General features: G+C 45.2%; 1 protein-coding gene across 1 annotated transcript in view; it reads left to right on the top strand.

Annotated features, from left to right (window-relative positions):
* The first annotated feature begins 16152 nt into the window (after window positions 1-16152).
* CTNNA1 (catenin alpha 1) overlaps window positions 16153-23558 on the top strand; it is a 97917-nt gene continuing 90511 nt past the window's right edge. Inside the window, exon 1 of the mRNA XM_077312757.1 lies at window positions 16153-16443. The gene's annotated coding sequence lies outside the window, so the exon portion shown is untranslated. The remainder of the gene's footprint in view (window positions 16444-23558) is intronic.

Below are 23558 nucleotides of genomic sequence, written 5' to 3'. Positions count from 1 at the left end.
ATAATGCTTTTTCCTGCAGGAATGTCTCGGCTTTAAAGTGTTATTTTGTACACTTCAGTCAAAACTGAGACTTGCGCGAGCTTTCTGAAGGATGCAAACTTTTGAGTTACACATGGCTCACATCTGGAGCAGGGCCTCTTTTGACCCCAATTTATTCAGCTGAATGAACGATTGGTCCCTGTTCTATATTCACAATGACTGCTACGGTACAAAATCCCCATCTTACTTACAGTGTTCCATCGTAGAGGTCTGCAATATTAACAGTCTTTAACCCTTCTAGCCTAAAAGACAAATGTTAATCTAGTCTAAAATAGAAATATGCCTCCGCGTTTATTTGATAATACAGAGGCCAATTTTCTGTATCCCCCCACCTCTGTGCACATCTCCTGGCTCTAATCCAGCTGATTACATTTTGCATTGTGTCTCTGCATCCAAATCCCACCTGGCCCTTCTTTATTACACCCCTTCCACCTTCTGACTTGGACATAACAGCTGATGTTCATCCCATTTGTATCTGATGAACTGTGATTCATGAATGTTTATACTGGCCTTTCTCAACTAGGATTTTATGAAACCGTGGGGTTTCTTGATGGCCCTGGGTTTCCCGAATGGATGGAAGGTAAATAATATTTTATATACATATATTTAATTTGTTAAATATTTATCGTGATATAACCATATATGGTCATGTTGATCTGCTGCCCCCCACACACACACAAATGGCCTGGAGGGAGTGGGAAGGGGAGGGGCCTCAGATGGTCCACAACTATGCTTCCCAACCATATTTTGCCTGATCTTGCCACTTCTGGGGTTTCTTGAAGCCTGAAGAATGTTTCAGAGGTTTCTCAAGGGTAAAAAGGCTGCTCTGTATCAAAACTTTATTTCTACAACTGCTGCTACTGCAAAAAGGGAGCCTGCAAAGGCTTATAGGAGGTATCTCATTTTCGTGTGTCTCCTTCCCCTGATATATTTTTCTTTCCCTGTCCTGAAAGCCCCCATGGACACTCTAGCTCTCCTGCTTTCTTCTAACTCACCAGCCCATCTGTCTTCAGTTATTCCCCCATCTGTCTTCAGTTTTTCCTCCTTAACTCTCCTTGGCAGCCTCCCCCCAGGAAAAGTCTGCCCAAGTTTCAAAAGTTACTCTATGCCTGAGTTGTGTGATGGTCACTGCCCGTCTTGAGACCTCTTCCATCATGGGACACGACAGCGGAAGGAGATGGGACTTTTCCCAGGGTTGTGATGGCCTCCCAGTCAATCCCTGTTCCCTGTGGCTTTGCTTTCTAGGAACCAAGATGTGGAAAGTTCAACAATATTGCTGTGATTGCCCAGCAACCTCCAAAATGGTCAGTGATGAGTTTTCTTAAAGCTACAGGTGTTTTTTCCCGGTTATATAGGGGAATTTTAATCCTCCAACATACTGTGTGAGTTTTTAGGTTTAAGATTTTTCTGTAAACCTGGAACTTCTTCGGGTTTGTAGAGCAATCCCCATCTGCTCCAAGTGCCATTTTGTGGGTTTAGCAATTGTATAATGTATGGGCCAGTTTGGAATGAGCTATAGCAAGTTGGGAACTCACACGGACTTGGCAGGAGCCAATTTATTCTCCCCCTTTCCCACCACTGCCTCTTCCTCGCCTCCTGATATTGCCCATATCCTTTCCCCCATCCCTGCTTGTTTCTGTCTTCCCAACTCACCAACCAACAAATCATTGAAGGTTTTCATGGCCAGAGTCAACTTGTTGTCATAGGTTTTCCGGGCTGTGTTTCTGTGTTCTGGAAGTTTTATTCCCTGATGTTTCACCAGTAACTGTGGCTGGCATCTTCAGAGGCAGGACACAGCAAGATGGGAATCACTCCATGCCAAAGCATACCAACTAACCTTTTATTTTTCTGCTCCCACTTTACTTCATTTGTAATCCACTTTTTGCCTCACAGAGGACCCAAAGCAGCATACATCATTCTCTTCTCCTGAACTGTATCATTACAACTTTGTGAGGTAGGTTTGGCTGAGAGTGTACAATTCACTCAAGGTCGCACATGGGAGAGTTCTCCAGATCCAAGTCTCAATTTTCACTCCTTTTCTCCCCTTGGAAGCCTCTCTCTGAGAAAAATCCAACACTATACCAAGTCCCTTGGACTGCAAGGCGAACAAACCTGTCGGTCCTAGAGGAGATCAGCCCTGACTGCTCCTTAGAAGGCCAGATCCTGAAGAAGATGAAACTCAAATACTTTGGCCACCTCATGAGAAGGAAGGACTCCCTGGAGAAGAGCCTAATGCTGGGAGTGATTGAGGGCAAAAGAAGAAGGGGACGACAGAGAATGAGGTGGCTGGATGGAGTCACTGAAGCAGTCGGTGCGAGCTAAAATGGACTCTGGGGAATGGTAGAGGACAGGAAAGCCTGGAGGATCATTGTCCATGGGGTCGCGATGGGTCAGACACGACAACTAACAATACCACCTAACAAGGTCAGACACCTAACAATACCAAGTCACTTAGGTGAGTTATTCAGTGGCTACTGCAGTGGCACCAAGTATTCCAGTAGTCACTGCTGCACCTAGGTGTGTTGCACAAATCATATAACAATTCACGTAGTGGTTGCTATGGGGCCTGACCACAATAAGCCCTCCCTCCAGGGCAAGAAAGAGGGATCAACGATGGACTAGGAGGCCAAAATAGCTTTAGGAAGATCCCTCTTCCCCTCCTTTTACTAACAGAAAGCAAGACTTGAAGGCTGATAATAGTATGGTTGCCTAGCAACGCCCACAATAGCCAGTGAGATCTCAGAGGACATGCACTTTGTAAAAGTACAGATACTGCTTCTATTATTTTGAAGGATTTTAAACCCCCAATGCATGTGTGCATGCATGTGTATAGACTTCAGCTTTTCAGCAAACTCAGGATTTTCCTCAGGTTTATAGAACCATCTGGATTTTTGTTCATTGTTTCAGTCTCTAACTTTAAAAATTAGACATATTTATTGTTGTTGCTTTGTTGGATTAATCTATTTGGTAAAGTAATTAATCAATAGCTGACAGTTGTTGTTGTTTTTTTTTCCTTTGTTTTAAAATTATTGTTTTCATTGTCCCAGTATGTTCTCAGAATGGGTTTTAATTGCGTTCTTGCTAAAGTTTAAGTTTGGGAGTGAAAAAAAGTCTGCTATTTAATTCTGCTATTTAGACTGCTATTTAATTCTGAGTTTGAAATGGCATATATTTTAAAAGGGCATTCATTTCAGACTGATTTCACAGACATGTAAAAGTTGGGCATTCAATTTCAGGGAAGTTCAGTAGGTTTTAAGGAGTTCCTCATTTTCTTTCACTATGCACTCAGTTATGCAAAATGGTAGTCTCCTATTTAATTGAGGGAAATTACAGTAGCTTAAAGGAGACATTGTGAGAGAGGATTACTGGGATATCCACCAATGTTTGATGGGATTGTGTCCGTAGGGAAACTCAAGAACAACTAGTTGGCTTTTTGACTGGGAAGGCTTTTATTAATAGGAGGTACAGTACACACAAAACACACTGAAAAAATGCACACAAGGCTGGCTAACAAAACAAGGGAAGGGGAGAGAGTATTTGGAGAGAACGTGATATTTCTTCTCATCTAGATTGGTAGAGGTATATAGAATCAGCAGCCAAATGATCAACATTTCATGGAAGAAGAGGGAAAACTTACCCACAAGTAGCAGTATATGTATGGAGCCAAGATGCCTCTTGATATGGGGCAAGATGCCCTCTGAGGCTATGCTGACCTATCTGTTACTAATGATGATCAGTGTTCATGAGTTAAACAGTGATCTGGGAGACATGCAATGAGATTTCCTGTACTTAACTATACATGCTAAATGGTTCTTGATGACCATCTGAGAATCAGGTGGGAAAGTTATCAAGTTTGGGGAAAGTGTTAAGTACTGCCTTATTAGAGTAGATAGGTGACTGGAAGTGAGATTGGAATTTGATTAGATTAGTCTCAAGTTCTTGGGAGACCTATTGTCTTAAATTATGCATATCTCCATTCTATTTCTACCAGTTTTGAAACAAGAAAGAGTGACAACCACTGTTTAGATGTCTTTTTTTTATAAAAGGTGGATTAGACAAATTCATGGAGGAAAAGGCTATCTATGAATATTCACCATGGACTTTTCTGTGCCTGGCTCTTGTTGCTGCTCTGCTTCTCAACTGGATGGGTATTCAAGAAGGTCATTGATAATGATGGTTTGGGGTTCTTAATAAGTATAAAGTCTGAAGGAGATGCACAAATCCAAACCATAAGCAAGAAGACTGCAGTGGAGACACATTGACAGTTTCAATATATAAAGAAGTCAGAAAAATAACATATCAGTTAAGGAGAGGACAATGTGATAAGAATAAATTACATAAAATGCAAATTTAAGCTCAGCATAATAAAAACTTGCCAGCTATGAGGACAGCTCAGTAATGGAACAGCTTGCGGGTGGAAAAATCTTTCAAGGATTGGAAAGACAGGAGAAGCAGCTGTGTATGTGGTGAAGGCAGGGAAGGAGTTTTAGCTGTCAGAAACTTTCTGATGGGGAAAGTATGGGGTAACTGAACATGCCCTTCAAGTTGTATGGTTTATTCATGTTGTGTGAAGGAAGATAAGCAATATTTTGCTTCCCAATTGTGGAGATACACACCATAGAGCTACGATACACTCTGCCCTTGCTTCCAGAGATAGTTGGACCATGAACAACCTCAATCTGAAAGATAACTTTTGATGCTCATAATTGATCCCAATAACAAAAACCTAGTTAATGAATTGGCTACACTTCTTGCTATATTAAAGCTTAGGTAGTGTACTTCATGGTGTATATTTTAATAATTTGTATCACCGAGGAGGGCCTTTTGGCTGACACACATCTAGTTTTAATGGATTTTTTTACTATTTGTTATGCATTAAATTTCTGTCAATATTACATATGCAACCCATTATTTCTTCTGTTATTTGGTCTCGTCAACCTTCTTGGTCACCTAGTTTTTCTGGGCTGAACCTTTTTTTCTTCCCCTTTCTGTTTTGGGGTTTTCTGTGTGAAGGATGAGACAATGACCTAAGATTCATTTTAAGCCACTCTGAACAATCTGGAAGGAAAGCAGCATAAACAGTACCTCTAAACGTAGGCACCCGTCCCATACTTACCCTGACTGAAATGAGTAGGATCAACATGCATCTAAGGCGGGAATTTCAAGCAAGGGTTCTGGGGACCCTGTGGTTATGTGAGAGCCCACCAAGGGGTTACACGGTTTTTCTTAGTTCAGGTGGCTGGTGATGTCACTGGAGTCCACTTCCCTGTTGCTCTACAGGCCTAGTCTCTTTATCCACAACGGAAATGGGAAATGATCGATTGATTGATTGGCTGACTTCCGCATCTTACTTCTGCCCTCACTTCTCCGAGGCAACATGTCACCACTTCTGGGGTTACTCAAAGCCTGCGAAATATTTCAGGGGTTCTTCCAAAGGCAAAAGGTTGACAAAGGCTGACCTAAGGCTATCATCAAGACTCAGAACAAGTGGCTGCCAAGGGGATGTGATCAGAGAGCCAGTGTGGTGTAGTGGTCAGGAGCAACAGCCTCTAATCTGGAGAATCGGGTTTGATTCCCCAATCCTCCCCAGGCAGCCAACTGGGTCACCTTGGGCCAGTCATAATTCTCTTAGAGCTCTCTCAGTCCCACCTACCTCACATTATGCCTTATGCAGGGGAGGAAGTGAATGTGATTGTAAGCTGTTTAAAGAGTCATTGAGGTAAAGTGGGGTATAAAAACTTCTTTCTCCTTCTTTCCTCACCCCCAGACATTTATCCCATCCACTCCATTCTATCCACAGGGCGGACTCTCCATTGGATAGAATGGAGGGATGGGGGCACCCTCTTTCGGAACCCTTGGACACGGACCCCATGGTCCAATCGTTGTGAAATTCCAGGGGGGATGGGCAGGGAAGAACCTCCTGGAGCTACCCTGAAAGTTTGGAGGCTGTAACTGAAACCTCCACCACCACCCCAGGCAAGGTGGGAATGCCAGAATTTCCATTAAAGTCAATGGCACCATTTACTTTAATGGGCGCCAAAGCTGAATTGGTCCAGATCAGCCCCCTGGTGCACAAGCCTAGTTGGTATAGAAGAGCACTCTTTGGAGGGTGTAAGCAGAGAGGCAGTTTTTATACCCCGCTTTTCCCTGCCCAAAGGAGCCTCCAAGTGGCTACAATCACCTTCCCTTCCTCTCCCTACAACATCCAACCTGTAGGTGGGGCTGAGAGAGCCCTGATATAACTGCTCTGTGAGAACAGCACTATCAGGTTTGTGACTAGCCCAAGATCACCCAGCTGGCTGCATGTTGAAGAGCAGGGAATCAAACTCAGCTCACCACTCCTAACCACTACATCACCCACTGGAGGCTGCTGACACCCTGCAGGCCTAACCAACGCAAACATAGCCTTTCCCCAGAAATATTGAAGCCATGGGGTGGGGGGGAGGAAAAAAGATGCCTAAATAGGGTGGGGAGGGGAATCTAAATCTGTTGAATAATGAATTTCCTCTCAAGCCTAAACCTTATCTACCATTTAAGAACAGAGAATGCATTCTGCATAACTTAGCAGCTAGCGTCTAAAACCGTACCAAATTTGGCATATTTACGAAGCAAAAACAGTATATGGGCTTTTTAACCAATAATTACACAACAACACCCAGTGTTAGACACGGAGCCACAAGCTGCCACTCCTTACGGCACCCAAATGTCTCTTTTAGCCAGCTGGCAGACAGGGTGGGGTGGGGTAGGGGGGTGGGCACATTACAAGCGAGAAGAGAGAAGGCTCGGAGGTGGCAGCAAACAAAAAGGAAGATGCTGCTAGAGGGCTCGGAACAGGACTCACAGCTCACCCCGTGAAAAAATGTGGCTCCAGGAATAAAGCTCACATATTGATCTAGGGTTGGGAAACCTGGACACTTTGTTGATGGAGCCGGGAGTGGGCGGGATTTGGGGTGCCAGGGGACCTTGGTGTTGTATAATCTAGTCGCCCTCCAAAGCAGCCATTTTCTGCAGGGGAACAGATCTCTTTAGTCTGGAGATCCACTGTAATTATGAGGGATCCCCAAGTCCCACCTGGGGACCGGCATCCGTATTTGATATCTCCGTCTCTAGGACCACAGATGGAATTCCACAGCTTATTCTCATGGAGAAAACATTCCACATAAGACTCTCTTTTTGAAGTTATTCCCAAAAATGCCTACAAGCCAGTCTGTCTTTGCCAAGCATCTTTGCAATGTACTAGGGGCCCCACCTTCGTTGAGCCTGCAGGGAATTTTTGAGAAATGGTAGAGGGTGCCTCCACAAAATGGCTGCCACGGGAGGAGCACACATTTGGGACATACTTGCAATAAAACAAAGCGTTCAGGGTTAAAATCCTCCATTCTTCTCCTCTTTCTGAGTTTCATCCAGCACTTCTGGGCTTTACTTTCAGACCCTGTAAAGTTGCCAGCCTCCAGCGGAGGCCTAGAAATATCTTGGAATAACAATTTATTCCCCAGATCACAGTTTATTCCCTGACAAAATGGCTACTTTTCAGGGTCTCCCCTTGGCTACTGTACTCTGCAGAGGTCCCTCCCCCTATGTGGTGTGGGCTAAAGACCAGGGCCCATTCTGCACACATAGGATAATGCACTTTCAATGTGCTTTGCTTTGAAAGTGCATTATCTATTGTGTGCAGAATAGGCCCAGAGAGAGTCTTGAGATAAAGAGAAACGAATGGAAGGAATGCAATAGGAGAAAGATGAGAATGTGAGCAGGGCCTTTGAAGGAGGGCAAAGAAAAATAAACTTGGAGAAGGAACAGGAAGAAGTGTGGGAGGGGTCAGAAAGCGGGCAGAAAGGAATAATCAGAAACCATATTGGCGGGTTCCACATTGGTGATCAAATGAATATCAAGGGATGATCTTGAACATATTCTCTGCCACTCGCCGGCATCCACGGGGCACGGAGGGAAAAGGTGACTATTGCTGCAAATCCTTTGCAGAGTTACTCCAGCCTTAGTCCCTTGAAACGGCTTGGCTTAGACAGGAGTCACACTGCACAGGATCGCAGACTGCTTACTCTTCTAAAAGCAAATTGTTAATGAAGATCTGGGAAGCCTTGCAGATGGCAACATTGACAGTATATAAACACTTGCACTTTAAGTATGGAATGGGGAACAGCACGCAAAACGTGTGGGCGTCAATACAGCGGGGAGCTTTGTATAGCATTACATATGGCAAATGCGAACATGCGGGGAGATAGACAGCTAACTCAGACACACTAGTCAATTAAAACTTGCATTCTGTTAGCCTGGATACATGTGATTTCCTGCTTTCCGCACATCCAACCCGGATTCCGTGATCTCAACAGAACTCTCACAGCTCAAAATTCTGTCCAACGTGCATCTTGGTTTGCTAAGGTAAACTATATGCATGTTTTGACTGTCAAGATTTAAATATCTATCCATTTCTTGGGCGTCTTTACTATTCAGCTTGCCTTGCAATACATAGGTATGAATTTCAGCTTTCCAAATGGGCTGGAAGTTCTGAGAGCCATATGGAGAGAACTTTTCTTCTCCATTTTTAAGGACAGGCTGACCAGTTTCTCCTGATCTGACTTTTTCTCCTCTGCGTTTATTTAGAACATGAACGTCATTCCTTGGCAGTCCAAAAGACCCCACACATTAGCTTATTGAAAAGGTCAAACTCAAAAAAACAACTGCCTGAAAGGTTGAAACAAAACACACACAGCAGAGCACGCTTTTAAGAAAAAAGCCAGTCAACCATTAAAGTCTGTGGTAGAATATTTATTTATATTTATTTATTGAGATCAATGGAGACCAAAAGCAGCTTACAACTCCATCCTCCCCTCCATTTTGTACTCAGAACTATAAACCCGTGCACTTTGTTAGGCTGAGAGAGAATGACTTGCCCAAATTCCCCCATGCCAGCTCCCTTGGTAGAGTGGGGATTTGAGCCTTGAGTGTCCCAGGTGTCCTGGTCCGGCACTCTAACAGAGTTGTTGCCATTCAACTGGGTGACCACCATACAGAAGCTCATGTCTGTGGCTAAGGTTACAGCTCTGGGTTAGGAAATACCTGGAGACTTTGGGGACAGAGCTAGGAGTGGGTAGGATTTGGGGTGGGGAAGGACCTCAGAAGAGTACAATGCTATGGAGTCCACCCTCCAACACAGCCTTTTTCTCCAGAGGAACTGGTCTCTTTAGTCTGGAAATGAGCTTTAATTCCAGGGGAATCCCTATCTATGGCAGAAATGCTCAAACCCCTACTGGTTCAGGTCATTGCCTGATGGTCATGAACAGGGAGCCTGTTTCTTTTCCAACAGTTAGCATGTTTGCAAGCAGTTCAAGTCTGCTTATTCTTGATTAGAAGAAGAAGAGTTGGCTCTTATATGCTGCTTTGCTCTACCAAAGTAGCTTATGTTCTCTTTACCTTTCCTCTCCCCACAACAGACACCCTGTGAGGGAGGTGAGGCTGAGAGAGCCCTGAGATTACTGCTTGGTCAGAACAGCTTTATCAGCTTTCTGAGTGCTATGGCGAGCCCAAGGTCACCCAGCTGGGTGCATGTGGGGGAGTGGCGAATCAAACCCAGCTCGCCAGAACAGAAGTTGGCGCTCCTAACCACCACACCAAGCTGGTGTGCTGAGCAGTGATATCAGGGCTCTCTCAGCCTCACCCACCTCACAGGGTGTCTGCTATGGGGAGAGGAAAGGGAAAGCCACTGTAAGCCGCTTTGAGCCTCCTTCGGGTAGAGAAAAGCGGCATATAAGAACCAACTCTTCATCATCATCATCATCATCAAGAATTATTTGCTGCTGCTCTCAACCAGGCTGGCTCATGGCAGCTTACAATCATGATAAAAAATACAATGAACTGACAATTAAACCCCACTTTAAAACCCCCACAATATAACTCTCATAAAATTAATGAGATCACAGCAGCTACCAACCAGATGGTTCTGGCAGGCCCTGAACTCTATAAATAAGAGGACTATGAAATAACAAAGATGGAAAACATTCAGGAAAATGAGGGAAAGAGGGGGGATGCAATGATCTTCCAAACCCAAATGCCTGGTAGAACAGCTCCATGTTGCAGGCCCTGTGTTAGCTCCATCAGGGCCCTCAGCATGTCCTGGAGCTCATTCCACCAGGTAATGGCCAGGACCAAAAAGCCCTGGCCCTGATCGAGGCCAGGTGTACTTCACGAGGGCTGGGGATCACCAGTCTGTTGGTACCCACAGGGTGAAGCACCCTGTGGGGGACATAGGGAGTCCCTCGGATATGTAGGGCCCAGACCGCGTAAGGCCTTAAAGGTCAATACCAAAACCCTGATCTTGATCAAGAATAAGACTGGCAATGCAGCTGCCTCAGAACTGGCTAGATGCAGGCCCTCCAAGTTGTTCCCATGAGAGCCCTAGCAGCGGCATTCTACATCAGTTGAAGCTTCCAGATCAAGCTCATGGGTAGGCCCGCATAGAGTGAATTACAGAAGACTAGTCTGGAGGTGACCGTTGTAGGAAGCACTGTAGCCAGATGTTCCGGGCCGATTAGGCTACTCTAGTGATCTGTACCTCCATAGATAAGGAGGCAACAAAGATCACTCACAAATTCCTGGCCAAAGATGAGATCTTTAGTTGCACCCTGTTTAGGCATGGGAGTCCTGATCTGACCCTTTGTGACCCAGCCCACCGGACCTCCATCTTGGAAGGGTTGAGGTTGAGTCAACTCTGCTTAAACCAAACTATCACTGCTTCCAAACATCCGGCAAATGTTTCCAGGGGGGAGGGGGGGAGTCAGGCCAGCCTTCCATCAGGAGAAAGAGCTTGGTGTCATCCACAGGCTCCAGCAACTATGCTGCAAATTTGGTGCTTCTACCTCAAACCTTTACCCCCACCCATGGGATAAACAAAAAGACAAAATTTTCCATTGACTTTAATAGTTCCGTGGGCTATAATGTAAGGTGACCAGATTTTAACATTGGTAAAGCGGGACACCATTGAGCGGGGTGGGGGTGGGGGGCAGTTCTTGATTAAAAAATTGGTCTATATGGAGCAACAAAAAGTTTCATAGAACGCATAGAATGAAAAAATAGTATTGTAATATATATATATACTAGGAAAAGAGCCCATTGTAAACCAAATACAATGGGCGCTAGAATGTGGGGGCAGAGGGAGGGACAGGGCAGCGCGCGGGAAGGAAGCGCACCTTATAGAGGAGGCGTTGTCAAGGGCGGGCGGCGGTGGGCATCCTCGGCTGCTCGGCGGGTCCTCGGCGGCCATCTTCGATTGCGGGCGCTTGTCTTTTGGAGCTCCATTGTTGCTAGGCACGGGAGCCCCCGGCAGCCGCGCGCAGGGCAGCTGGCGGGGGCTCCCTTGGCCGGCGGCGAAGTGCCTCCCGAGGCGTCAGGCCGCCGGCCAAGGAGCAACCGCGAGCCGTGCTGCGCACGGCTCACAGTTGCTCGCAGTTGCTCCGGCGGGGAATCGAAGGGACCAATCGGCAGGCGCAAAGCGCTTGCTGATTGGTCCCTCCGAAAGTCTGTGCGGAGGAAGGGGCCAATTGGCACCCTTCCTCATCCCGGACACAGCCCGCCTTCCAAGGGCTTACTGTTTTATTTAGTCGGGCGCCGCGGGCTTGTGTTAAGAGAGAGATATATATATATATATATATATATATATATATATATATATATATATATATATATATATATATATATATATATATATATATATATATATATATATATATATATATATATATATATATATATATATATATATATATATATATATATATATATATATATATATATATATATATATATATATATATATATATATATATATATATATATATATATAATTTCAACATAAGTACAATTTGCCAGGTACCCCCAGATGTCCCTCGAAAAGTGCAACAATCTGGTCATCTTACTATAATGGAGTGTCTGAATTCCCAAATAGCATCCTAATTGCAATTCAGATACTGCTGATTCTGCCGGTTTAATGTACAGGGGTGGGCAATTCAGCCCAGATATGTGCAAAAAGTACCCAAATCAACATTATTTCGGTACTTTTGAGCTTATGTGAAACAAATCGCCCACAGAGCACACAAGGAAAGATGCAGTTCTGCGTTTCTTTGAATTATGATTTAGGACCTGCTGTTCTTCTGCACATTACTGGGTACTATTCACTGGGACTTGCCTTCAATTGTAATACCCTAAAGATCCTTTCTCTGCAAATGTTGCTATATTCATTGCCATTATAATTCAGCTTTACTTGCAGTGGTAAAGTTGGTTGGTTTATGATAAATGAACTATAATTTATCAATTTAATGTTTTCTTTTTGAACTATAATTTAATGTATTCTTTTTGAACTATTTCATAATGTTTGTTTGTTTGTTTACTTATATTTAAATGTATTAACTGCCACTCCTGGACCAAGTTGGCTCGTGGCTGTTTACAATCCTTATCCATGGTTCTCCTATATATTTCGGAAACTGCCCAGGGGGGTGGAGCATGTCCAGCCCCCGGACAGTGTTCGAGCTCAAATCTGGCCCAATTTTTGACAGTTATTTGATGGTATTCTTGAATCTTACTCCTATATGAAAGCTTCTTGATGCATTATTGTTCTCTTAGGATGGGGATGCTGATGGTAGACAAGTTTTGGGGTTTTTTATTACTGCTGCATTTTATTACAAGTGGTTTTATCATCTGATTTGTGTTTATGCTATTTGATATTTGGGACTGTGTGAATAATTCCAACATGCCAGTTATCCGTTTTAGGAATTAAGAACCCAAAGAACTCTCTGTCGTGTACCAGGATAGAGTGTCTCCTTTCTCCCTGTGCAGATGCTCACACCAAGAAAGAAACACGATCCATTGGTATCTCAGACTAGGATCTGGGAAATCCAAGTTTAAATCACCACTTAATCATGAAGTTCCCTGGGTGACCATTGGCCAGTTGATGTTTCAGCCTAACCTACCTCCCAACAGACACCCTGTGAGGGAGGTGAGGCTGAGAGAGCCCTGATATTACTGAAGAAGAAGAGTTGGTTCTTCTATGCCGCTTTTCTCTACCTGAAGGAGTCTCAAAGCGGCTTACAGTTGCCTTCCCTTTCCTCTCCCCACAACAGACACCCTGTGAGGTGGGTGAGGCTGAGAGAGCCCTGACATCACTGCTCGATCAGAACAGCTTTATCAGTGCTGTGGCGAGCCCAAGGTCACCCAGCTGGCTGCATGTGGGGGAACGCAGAATTGCCAGATTAGAAGTCCACACTCCTACACCAAGCTTTACGTTGCCTTGAGCTGGAAGGGCAGGATCAACATGCACTAAATAGAAAGGAGGCTTGGATCACATGCACTACTGCAGTCTCTTTCAAGTGTTTCCAGGAGGGTGGAGCTAAGGGACACTACCTCACCTCCCCAGCACAAGCTAGGCAATGGGAGCAGTCAGACTACAAAGGCCAGCCCACAGTCAAAGTGAAGAAACAGGAGGAAATTATTCGTACAGGCTGCTGTGGACTTGTTGTAGTGGTTAAGAACAGCAGCCTGTCATCTGGAGGCTTAGGTTTGATTCCCTGCTCCTCAACATGTGCCGAACTAGGTAACCTTGGGCCAGTCATAGTTCTCTTAGAGCTGTTCTTGCAGAGCAGTTCTTATAGAGCTCTCTCAGCCCCACCTACCTAACAGGGTGCCCGTTGTGGGGAGAGGAAGGGAAGGAGATTGTAAACCTCTTTGAGACACCTTTGGGCAATGAAAACCAACTCTTCTTCATCGTCATCTTAGTGAAACCTGAGTCTCCTTGGCCATTGCTTAACAAAATCAGAGAAAAGTCAGACAACTGTTCTAGTGAACTCTGCTTTCTGTACTTTTTGTGCTTGCATTTTAATTCTACATCAGAACATCTTACTCTCAACCGCCTGCATTTCCTGCCACTTGGAACTTGCTACGTATCTCCCTCCCTGCCCCAACCTTATACATAAGCCTAGTGCATATGCACTTCATGCCTCTGAGAAGCAGGCTTTTGTCGACAAAAGCTTCTGCTGGAAGAAAATATTGAAAGGTACCACAAGATTCCTGGCTGTCCCATCCCTTCCTTGTGTAATTTTTTCACAGGGCAATCGCAGTGCTCCCAGTTTACATCTGATCTACATCTGACTGACATAGCTGGGAGCAGATGCAATGAGGAAAACAAATGGGCCTAATGAGGGATTGTGTGATATCCATCTTGCTGGGGTTTTTTTTGCTGTTTGCAGCCCTCCAGATGTCCATGGACTACAATTCCCAGGAGCCCCCTGCCAGCGAATGCTGGCAGGGGGCTCCTGGGAATTGTAGTCCATGGACATCTGGAGGGCCGCAGTTTGACTACCCCTGTGTTAGATTGTATTTTATGGGTTTTTAAAAATGTTTTTACTATGTTTGAGCCGCCAGGAGCCAGCTTGTCTGAGAGTGGCAGGGTAAAAATCTAATAAATAAAATAAAATAATAAATCCTGTGCAGATTGGTTCCAGTCTAAGTTCATAGACATGAGCAGAGACACTGGACCAGGGGTCTCCAATTTTTTTGAGCCTCCACATCCCTTTGGAATTCTGACACAGGGTGGCCGGTGCAACTGCAAAATGGCTGCTGCAGGAGGCGGAGCCAACCACAAAGGGAGCAAGATTATGGCTAACTCCAACAGTAACTCTTCAGCATTTCAGGCAGAAGGTAAGTTAAACAGGATGCATTTAAAGCAGGGGCAGTCAAACTACGGCCCTCCAGATGTCCATGGGCTACAATTCCAATGAGCCCATGCCAGCATTCACTGGCAGGGGTTCCTGGGAATTGTAGTCTATGGACATCTGGAGGGCCGCAGTTTGACTACCCCTGATTTAAAGTCTGCACAGCCACTCAGCTGGGTGAAAGCCCCACCTGGCCCTGCCCACTTTCTAAAGGCACTTTGCCAGTGCCAGGAAAGGTGTTGGTGGGCACCATTATACCCTTGCGTGCCACGGTGGGGGATCCCCGTATTAGACCCTAACAACTCCAGCAGACAGAGCAGAGAATTCCAGGAAGGGCTGAATATGAATTATGAAACAAAAGTTAAAATTCACTAAGGGGATTTTATTGGGGATTAATTCAGGAGGTTTTATGGAAATTGTTGTATTTTATCTTTTATCTTTTTGTAAGCCGCCTCGGGCCGACTTTGTCAGGAGGGGCGGGGTATAAATTAAATTATAAATCAATATAATTGATACTAGCCTCCAAGTGGAGTGTGGCATGTTGCCAAAATCACAACTGGGAGAACCATTCTCATGGAGGAAATGACAGGTTCAGAGAAGCGCCAACCCTGTGGCCTCATAGTCCCACTGACCTTGAACTCTCTCCTGTCCCCAGGCTGCGACCCACAGCACCCAAAACTCCTGGAATTTGCTAATCCAGAGCTTGCAAGTTGCAACCCTCAGCCCATCCTGTTTCGGCGACCAAGAGGATCTAGCCATATATGGAAAAATACAGAGGTGAGCAGTAGGTAAAGTACACACCCTGTGCGTGTGTGAAAAAGCCTTGCAAAAGGAATCTAATCTTTATCCACGTGACCGTGATCTCACTACACTTTCGCCTGAAACTCCTTTTTCTCCCCCCCCCCCCGTTTACTCACTTCCCTTCACTCTGTTCCCAGTTGTAGCAGCTGCCTGCTTTGCAATCTATGTTTTCTCTCCCCCCCCCCTTACATGCCGCGGGGGGTAAGGCAGCTGGTCTTCACCTGTGCGATCTCCCTCTGTCCTGTTGTCTACAAACCACCAGCAAGCGCCGGCGCCCAGAGGGAAGAGCCGCCTGTGAGCAGAGGGCGGTGCCATCAACAGCCGTCCGGGAGCTGAGGGCGGTGCGCGGAAGAGCCAGCGGAGGCGAGAGGTCTGGCGCAGAGAAGAGCCGGCGAAGAGCGGAGGGCGGTGCTTGTAACGGCCGACCGTGGCTAGAAGGCGGCGCTGGGAAGAGCCGGCGAGGAGCGGGGGGGCGGTGCTTGGAACAGCCGGTCGTGGCTAGAAGGCGGCGCTGGGAAGAGCCGGCGAGGAGCGGGGGGGCGGTGCTTGGAACAGCCGGCCGTGGCTAGAAGGCGGCGCTGGGAAGAGCCGGCGAGGAGCGGGGGGCGGTGCTTGGAACAGCCGGCCGTGGCTAGAAGGCGGCGCTGGGAAGAGCCGGCGAGGAGCAGGGGGCGTTGCGCGGAAGAGCGAACCAGGAAAGGCTGCAGGGGGAGGTGCCCGGAAGAGTCACCCCCCTCTCCGCTTTCCCTCACGGACTCTTTGCCTCGGTTCGGGACAGGGCGCGGCGGCGGCGAGCCCGAGCGGAAACAGAGAGGAACCCGCTGCGGAAACGGTCACCCCGGGCCCTGGGGAGTCGACGGCCGGACATCAGGAGGAAGAGGAGCGGCAGGTAACTTTTCGGGCGAAACGGCCCGGGCCGAGTTAGAAAGTTTGAGGCGCGCCATGGGCCGCGCGACGGGCCTCACCCGGCTGGGTTTCGCCCGGGGTGGGGGGAGGGGAGGCGCAACGGTCCTCTGGGGATTAACCGTCTCCCTCTCTCGCGCGCGCCCCCCCTCTCCTCCCTCCCCTCCGGCGCGCGGCCCTCCCTCGCCCTCGCCCCCCTCCCCTCCTTGCTCTGGGCGGTGTCCTCATTCCTGGCGAATTCCTCTGGCGGGGAAGGAGGGGGGAAGGGAATGCAGGAGGGAGAATCTGCTTCGCTCTTCTCTGCAGGGTGGGTGGGTTGGGGGGGCAGGCGAGGGACTTATTGTGCCCCCGCCCCCTTTAAAAGTTCTGCTTCTGGTCCCTTCATCGTCTCTTCTCTGTGGTTTCCCCCTGCCTCTGTTGAGGAATTCCTTCTTTTTTTTTAAAGAAAGGAAGCTTGGCTGTCGTCAGCATTTGGGGCGTGCGCGTGTGGAAACATGGCTGTGTGTCATGGTGGAAGGCGAGGGTGCGGAAGGCTTTTCCTAGACTTACAAAGAAAGTTGTTCTCGCAAGGCTTGCCTGTCCCATTGGGGTTGTGCGAACTTCTGGGGAAAGATCCACGTGGGCAGCCCTGGTTGGTCTGAAGCAGCAGGACAAAGTTGGGAGGCCGGGGGCACTTTTAAGACCAGGCCAGTTTCATTCAAGGGAGATTCAGGTGGGTCGCTGGGTTGGTCTGAAGCAGCAGAACAAAGTTTGAGTCTGGGGTCACCTTTCAGACCAGCCCAAGTTTTACTCAAGGTATGAGCTTTCCTGGGCATGCACACTTTTTCAGAGACTATGTGGTGGAAACTTCTGGGGAAGTCTTCCGAGGCTGACTTTTACTGGGGAAAGTTTAAGGCAACTTCAAAAGTTGACTTGCTGCTTGGTGATTAAGAGACTAATAGGGCAACTGCCCTATGCATTCCTTTAATCTGTTCACTCATTCTTAAAAGACATCAGGGTTTTGTAAGCACTCCGTGGAAAATCCTGGTAAAGCCCTGTCTTCTCCCTCCATCTTTCAGTATAAAAACATAAGTGTACCCATTAGGAGCGGTTGATACGAAAGTGTTCAGTCTTTGGTCTTTCTGAATTGCTGTGTTATAAAACTGCCTTAAGTCTATCCAGTTAATTTGTATTTTTGGCAATCACATCCTAGACATCCCAAAATTCATACATCCAGTTTGTCTTCTGATTGAAATAATTTCCATTGTTTAACAGATCTATGTCTCCCAATTAACATATGCTAAACTTTTCATTGGAACAAGTAACATCATCATAACCTAGTCATTCTTGCTTGCCTGGAATCCTGCTGAGTTTAAAGGGCCTACACACACACACTCTTCCCCTTGACAGCTTCATGTCAGTTACTATATATTTTGGCCTGCACAAGATTAAGATACAAAGCTACCAGGTGAGCTTCATAACTTACTGGATTCCTGAAAACTTGACTGCCTCATATAGTCAGCAAACCAATGTGGCTAACTGTTTTCCTTGCAATATAATAAATATATATAGGGCCTATACAGTATTGTGGACTTACATTTTCTAAAGGGCCATATAGAGTGTTAATGCATGTGAAGACACATTGAGAGAGACATCTGTCTGCCGTTGGAACACTATCTTCTAGAACAGGGGTAGTCAACCTGTGGTCCTCCAGATGTCCATGGACTACAATTCCCATGAGCCCCTGCCAGCAAACGCTGGTAGGGGCTCATGGGAATTGTAGTCCATGGACATCTAGAGGACCACAGGTTGACTACCCCTGCACTAAGGGGATCTTGGAACATCTGATTAAACCATAGCTTCTGCATTTAGGCTAACTGTGCTCTTCCTGAGAAGGAAGGAACCATCGTCTGTGAACTGTTTTTGACTGCTTTACCACAGTGACTGGGAAATATAATTCAGTTGTCATGAGAGGTAGACAATTTTTTTGCCACCAAAATTTTTTCCCACCAAAAGTCAGGCTGGAGACATATGTTGCTGAAACTGTTTGGGTAGTTACCCCATACCAGAAGAAACAACATGGTTCATCTGAGTGATGTCAGCTCCTTCCCATGGCAGAACCATCAGCTTCTAGGAAAGTGCAGTATTTCCATGAGAAAGAACCACTTTTATGTTGCTCACTTCAGTTATTTCCCCAAATAGCTCCTGTCTTAATTTTAACTTTTTCTTTTTTTCTTGGAAAGAAATTTTAATAAGTGAAAAGTATCCTCCTCTCCTTGTCAAATTGACTTTTCTGTTTACAGTTTAGCATTAAGAACTTCTTTTAGGTTTTTTTTTTACTGGATTTTGTCTGAGTTTCTGCTGTACCTGTGTTCAGAAAAAAATTGTATTCTGTTTTGCATTGTCCAATGCATTCAGATATCCTATCCTAACGATTGTGAAAATGGTGTGCTTCGTTCAATATGACTTTGATGGATGAGGTTTTAGAATGCAAGTTATGTTACTAGTCTAAGCGTATTTGCTAGATAAGTTGTTTATACTTTGAACTAAACAAAGTATAAACAACAACTTCTCTGACAAATACGCTTAAACTACTTTTGAAGGCCATAGTGAACTTTTCAAAAAGTAGAACACTAATTAAAATGCTTCAAGTTTCTGTGGCTTATTTCTGTGTGCGGCTGTTACATTAGGTTTAGGCAAAAGGAGGTTGGGCTCCGCTCCAGATGTGTAAATATTGTCTGTTTGTCAGTGTTGGTGCTATTGTGCTATGAACCTGTTGTGTTAGATGGTAGGGTATGAAACATGGCCAAAACCTGTGTGTATCTGCTTTCTTTCACTAACATTATGAATTTAAATGACTTACCTGAATTGGGGAACAAATTCCAGAAATGTATTTCCTGGAAAGCTCATGTCATTGATGTTGGGAAGATCTGCTTCTAACAGGTGGTCACAGTTTGATGATTAAATCATGTCAGGTACATTCTTTTCTAAATCATAGATTGAAATTACCTGACATGTTAGTTGGAAGTGTTCTGGGTGGTTGTTGAAAGAAACTAGGGCAGGGAAATCTATCTTCATTCTCTTCTCCAGTGTGTAACAAAGTTTCATATTGCTCCCCTCTAGGCTTTTGGACAGCCAGGGGCCTAAGATTTTTCCAGTTCTCCACTTTATGCTGTCGTGCTCTTTCCTGAAGCTGACTTTTATGACGTCGTGGAGCTCATTTAATGCATTTGTAGCTGTATTTTAGTTTGACAGAATGCATTTTTTTAGTTGGTTTTTGCCTTAGGTGGTTATACCCGCTGTGGTGTTGAAGAACTTCTGTGATGGTAGGGCTGACAATAGGAGTGAAGGGTACTACTGCTGTTTCTCTTGTTTTGGGTAGCCTCCTTAGTAGCTTGTTTCGGGAGAGGGTTTAGCAGTGGTGGGAAGCAGGATCTTCCATCATGCCTTTCTGTTTCGATCAGCTTTCAAAATGTTAAGTTTGCACATATCAAGCTATGAAGTAATGTAAGCCGTGCCTTGATCAACATCCCCTTTGAATAAACCCCACTGAAATAACTTGGACTTAGTTTAGGTGTGCATGTTCAAGATTGTAGCGTTAAATAATGCAGTCATTTTATGCATTATCTTGGTATCCCATTCCCACCCTGAATTGGCTTGGTTGTTCTCTGAAAAGCAGTTCTGTGTTCTTATCCTCCCCGGGCAAATCGGAGGGATAAGTAACAAATTGCTATCATAAACCCATAAAATGATGTCACTTTTAGGGAGCTTGTTGCTTTCTGGCAGGAATTGCTTTTGTCCATTACTTCCTCCACTAGCTGCTTTAATATGGAATTAGACACCATTCTATCCATTGCACTTTAATGTGTGGCAATGTTAGAACTCTGCCTAGTGTGTTGTGTAGTCAAAGATCTCTGGCAGATGATTAATGTCTGGTATGTCGTCTGCCAGACAAGTACAGTACTTCTATTAATGCAGTAGTTTAATTGTCATCTAGGCCCCCTGCCAAAACTGATGCATTGCTCTGTTCAGTATCTGGTTTGTGTTCTGAAGCCACTCACTGTGCCTGGAATGGAAGTGGCATAGAAGAACAAAAGTTTGAGCCTCCAGAATGGAAAGATATGACATCAGTGGGCAATTGCTTCTTTTCAGCAACGCTTTTCTTCTAAGGCGGATATCATTGTGTAATCCGTGGAGGAAGTTCTTTCCCAGTTTCTTTTTCTGTTCTTTTTTAATCTTTCCTTTAAAAAACAATAAAGTTTGGCAAACAATACACCGGTTACTTGGTCATCAAATTGGGAATAACATGACAAGAGCCCAGAGGCAAGGTAACTGAAAGGCAGGAGTAGAATAAGCAGCAGGCTGAGAGAACCCAAGGGAAGAATTGGAGGAGACAATGGCCTGAGGAAAAGGTCAGAGTAGACAGGAAGTTGAAGGAAGGAGGGGCCAGGAGCTTGGGGACAACATGTACAATTCTCCAAAGGACAGGATAGAGTTATTGTGTCATGTTGACAGGAAGGAATTAGGAAGCAAGAGAAATGTTACTTTGATGTCCCATTAGCAATTAATATTTAATTAAGAAAAAGTGTGGTTCAAAGGTTTTATATTCAGACAAATTCAGAAGTTTTAAATGGAAATGATTTTTATTGAAATATGGCTTATAAAAGGAGGTATAGCATGTGCTGCCTTTATATGTGGTATAAACTTAAAAATTAACCCTGAAAGCAATGAAAATTTAAACACTCAATTTTAGCACATTGAAATAGCTGAAAATTATATGCTGTGGACATGGTTGTCCACTCATCTATTTCATTTGAATGTAACTCTTGTCCATGGAGGTTACAGTAGCACCTCATCAAGTGAATTTATAATTGATTTGTAATTTGGATTATAGGTATTTGGTTTTATCCCTTAACCCTCAGTTAAAAATCAGGAAAACATATACATACACTCATACATAATTCCCAGGAATAAGCATCTGAAAAACGCTAATTACAATGTTGAAACTGCCAAGCATATCAAATGCTGTATTGAAAGAGGCATCCATCCATTGTTAATTTTATGAAACAATAAACCTTTAGAAATGGGGGAACGGTTTTTTTTAAATCCTTGAAAATATTCCATTCTCTGTTTCCAGGCATGATAAGCAAGGATAAGTGGGGTGGATTAGCCTGGTATGTTAGCTCCTATAGTGGACATTCTTTTCATGATATAGATGTCATTCTAGCCGTAAGCCAAAATTGTTGCATATTTGTTCTCACGCTTGTGCTGGTGGAGTGGCTTGAAACCACAGTTGTCTAAGAGGAGCTTCCCTGTGGTAATAGCATATGCTGCCAGGGAGCAGATTTAGAGGCAGTGATGCAATACCTTCCCACCTGATCATCCATTTCCTGGATGTTTGTGTCCTCCTTCAACAGGGTATGTTTGATGGAATGTTGCGGGGGGGGGGGAGAGGGAGGGGAGATTTCGCTCTAGAGTAATGTCCATGGATATCTGGAGAGCCAGTTTTGCCACCCCTGCTCTATTGATCAAGAGTCACCAACATGGTGCCCAGGAACACTGTGGAACCTGCCAACAACTTTCCTGTTGTCCACAAAGCATTTTTTGAAAATGGGTGGGCTCAGATGGGTTCTTTCCAGCAGACCTTCTGGCTGGCCACTGGAAATCTGATTGGTTGTCCTACCAGTGTTTTGATTTGTTGGTCCTCTTTAAAGTTTTTTGTTTAAGTTTGGGGAGCCCTGCTGTAGATGACCTGGCTTTTCCTTTGCAAGAGTCTCCTTATAACTTTGGCTATTTGCAATTTGAGATACAAAATTTGTTTCAAATAAGATTGCAGTACATTTCTGTCATGTGTGGTTTATATCTTGAGACATACACATGATCAAAGCTTGGTGTCTTTGAATTCCCTTGGACAGATTCTTGATAAATGTGAAAGCATCTTGGTAAAAGTAATCACTAGAAACATACATGAATGCCATGAATTGAGAATGGAATGCTTTTCTGGCTGTTTCATGCGGTCTCGTGTGGCTTATCTTTGAAGTATTCATGCTAGCTGTGGCTTCAGAAGTTTTATTTCTTTGTACAGCAGAAGAGTATCGGGAGGAGGACTATATCTCCACCTCAATCAGAGGACAAGGGTAGGGGTGTCCTTGCTTGTAGGGGGCAAAGCTCATAATTGGATCCCCTCACAAAATGAGAGCTTTGTGGAAGTCAGTACAAAAGGGCTGATTCAGCAGTTGGCTTATGTGCTATATATTTGGCTTTAATTTAAAATAGACACAGAAGTTTGTCATAATATTGGTTGTGTATGAAATTTGTATAGTATGATGTTCTTCCCAGTGGAGATCCAAAGTGGTTTATAACACATTTTCCCCTTTCTTCCATGGAATCCCCCTCACAATATCCAACTTTCCTTATGTGACATAGAGCTGTGTGGTTGGAAGGAAGGCTGGGAGCTCAGGTGCCCTGTCTTGAATCCTCTGAAGGATGCTGGAGTTCTGCGCACTGTGATGGGGGTAGAAGCTTACTGCATGTAGATGTTCATTTTTCCATTCTAAATAGGAACCAGAGTGTTTGCTAAGCACCTGCCTTCGAGGTGTTTGCTAGTGTCCCACGTGGTGTGGTCTCAGTTTTATAACTTTGAAGGAGAAAGATGTCACTTCAGGTCCATCCTGCTGTTCAAGCATGACCTTCAACCAGCTAATCTTCCATCTGAGGAACCACTGGTCTCCTTATGCCCCCAGTTTGAATCTGCTGGTGGTGCCTGGCCTCGGCTAGGGCCAGGGTCTTTTTGGTCCTGGTCCCGACCTGGTGGAATGAGCTCTTGGAAGAGCTGAGGACCCTGACAGAGCTTTCACAGTTCTTCAGGGCCTGTAGGATAGAGCTCTTCCACCAGACATTCAGTTGAGGCCAGATTGTGAAAAATAGAGGGTCCCTCATTAGGACACCCTGACCATCTAGGGCAGATTGCCCCCCCTCCCCCACACGGCAGACTGGTGGTGGGTTCAGGGGTGATGGACTGGCAGTGGTGGGGCGGGGAGTAAGATGGGAAGGAGGGAAGGAATTTCTTAGATTTGCTCCCCCCTAACTTTGCTGATTCTCAGTCTCCTGATTTCTCTTTGA

This window comes from Paroedura picta, chromosome 1 (assembly GCF_049243985.1).
Source record: "Paroedura picta isolate Pp20150507F chromosome 1, Ppicta_v3.0, whole genome shotgun sequence".
Lineage (NCBI taxonomy): Eukaryota > Metazoa > Chordata > Lepidosauria > Squamata > Gekkonidae > Paroedura > Paroedura picta.
The sequence above is the reverse complement of the archived record's forward strand: the minus strand, read 5'-3'. Positions and strand labels throughout refer to the sequence as shown.